Here is a 2,568-nt window from a genome sequence, read left to right as displayed (position 1 = left end):
CTGGGCGCCAGCCCCAAGCCCCAGGGTCCCAGCCTCCCTGAGCAGCAGGTCCCTGGCTTCTGCCGCCTGCGTCCTTCACAGTAGGTGAGCAGGGACCCTTTGGAGTCAGCTTCCCCAGGCCTGTCGCTTGTGGGTAGGGTGTGGCAATGAGTTGAAAATCTGTGGAAGCAGAGGAAGAAAAGAAACTGCCACTGCCTGTTTTCTAGGTCCTCTTCCAGGTCTCAGACTTCTCACTGTGTCCTCACGTGGTGGAAGGGGCGAAGGAGCTCTCTGGGGTCACGTTATAAGGGTCACTGATCCCATTCATGAGGGCTCCGCCCTCGCGACCATCACCTCCCAAAGGTCCTGCCCCCTAACAGCATCGCATTGGGTGCTAAGATTCCAACGTGAATTTTGGCTAGACACAAACATTCAGACTAGAATCATGTGCCACAAACGTTTCAGTCAGTGACAGACTGCCTATATGACAGCGGTCCCATAAGATTATTATAAGCTGAAAAATTCCTATTGCCTGGTGACATCATAGCCCATGACTTTGGAGGATTTGCCAAGGATGAAGAGGTTGCAGAAACCACCAGGGCTGTGGCTGAGATGACAAACAACTTTAACCAGAGCGTGGACACGGATGACATTGAAGAGCTCCTAGATGACATTGAGGTAGCTCCTGAGGAAGTGGCCGATGAGGTGCTGGAGCTGGAATGGGAATAAGTTGCTAAAGAAGAGGCAAGAGAAAAGGAAACCGCAGGAGAAGAAGAAGAAGAAGAATCTCCAAGAAAATTCACCGTGAAAGGTTTAGCAGAAGCTTTTGCTGACCTCAGTAAGCTCCTCAAAAAGTTCGAACACAGGGACCCCAACACCGAAAGGTTTTCATTAATAGAGAGAGAGGATCTTGGTGTATTATCTGCTTACAAGCAAATATGATGAAAAAAAAGAAAGAAACCAAGCAAGCAACCATGGAAATATTTCTGAAAAGAGTGACAGACACCTCCTCAAGAAATGCCTCAGGCAGGTCTTTCAGGAGGTGTTCCAGAAGAAGGCATTGTCATAGGCCGTAGGAGGTGACAGCTCCGCGCGTGTCATTGCCCCTGAAGACCTTCCCGTGGGACAAGATGCGGAGGTGGGAGACAGTGATACTGATGATCCCTGTGTAGGCCTCGGCTAATGTGTGTGTTTGCGTTTTAGTTTTTTTAAAAAAATAAAGTTTAAAAAGTAAAAAACGTTTTAATATTTTTAAATAGAAAAGAGCTTATAGAGCAAGGATATCAAGAAAAAATCTTCGTACAGCTGTACAATGTGTGTTTTAAGCTAGGTGTTATTACAAAAGAGCCACGTTTTGAAAAATTGAAACCTTTCTACAGTACAGCAAAATTGTGAGCGAACGTTAGTTTATTAAAGAAGAAAGAAGATATCTTTGTTGTAGACTTAGTGTGTCCTAAGTGGACAGCGTTTATAACGTCTTCCGTGGCGTACGGTGACGTCCCAGGCCTTCACACCCACTCACCCTCACTCACGACTCCCCCAGAGCAGCTTCCAGTCCTACCAGCTCCTTTCACGGTGAGTGCCCTGTGCAGGTAGCTCCTGAGCTTATAGAGCTTTTCCATGTTGGATGTGTTTAGATACACAAGTACTTACCGTTGTGTGACAGTTGTCTACAGCATTAAGTACAGTGACACGCTGTACGGGCTTGTAGCCAGGAGCAGCAGGCTGGACCATACAGCCTAGGTGTGCAGTAGCCTGTCCCACATGGGTTGGTGTGAGTGCGCTCTGTGGTGTTCGCACAATGTAGTCACCTAATGACACATTTCTCAGAACGTACTCCGTCACTAAGCGACACGTGACTGGATGGCACACCTGCCTCTCCCGGTCCACCTCTCTCCTTTCTCCTTCCCCAGCTGGAGCGGCCTGCGAGGCGTGATGGTCCCTGTCATCCCCATGTTACAGAGGCAAAAACTGAGACCTAATTGAAGTCACCGATGGCAGAGGGTCACAGAGTTAGGGAAAAGGGGCAGCAGGACGCAGACCCAGGTGGTCCTGCCCCAGAGCCCACTCACGTCACCGCTGGCCCGGGCTGGGCTGGCCTCCCACGCACTGCTTAGTATTCGTTCAGGCCAAAAAGTGAGTTACTTCTGCATGGTGCTGTTTAGAGGGCAAACCCAGCAGACCATAGGGAAGAGGCCATGGTGTCCTCGTGGCTCACAGGTGTGGAATGCTGGGCATTTTAGTGGCACTGTGACCCACCTGGGGTTCAATAGCAAGCACTTCTGTGTGTCTCTTAATGGGCCGTCAGATTTGTTTTTATAATTGTGCTCCTGCTTGGGAATAAAATTACCTTGGAGAGCCCCCGTCCCCAGCCATTCTTTTTTAAGTCACGGGTAGCTGGGGGCATCCCCTAAGTCCAGGCAGCAGTGCGGGGGAGGGGGGAGGGGCGAAGCTGCTAAATAATCGGAAGCCTTGTGGCTGTGGCAGCCATGGGCAGCCATCCATGGCCACAGCAGAGCAGCATGTGTCACCCTTACAGAATGGCTTCACAAAACCCTTCAGATTCATTCAGAAAAATGGAATTTGGGA

The 2,568-nt window shown here is 49.8% G+C and overlaps 1 protein-coding gene across 1 annotated transcript in view; it reads left to right on the top strand.

The window, feature by feature from the left end:
- The window catches only part of LOC105310276 (kazrin-like), an 8,160-nt gene that overhangs the window by 1,103 nt on the left and 4,489 nt on the right, over window positions 1–2,568 (top strand). The gene's annotated exons all lie outside the window — the stretch shown is intronic.

The sequence above is a fragment of the Pteropus vampyrus genome, unplaced genomic scaffold, assembly GCF_000151845.1.
Source record: "Pteropus vampyrus isolate Shadow unplaced genomic scaffold, Pvam_2.0 Scaffold1831, whole genome shotgun sequence".
In the NCBI taxonomy this organism is placed as follows: Eukaryota; Metazoa; Chordata; class Mammalia; order Chiroptera; family Pteropodidae; genus Pteropus; species Pteropus vampyrus.
This window is presented reverse-complemented; position numbering and strand designations above follow the sequence as displayed.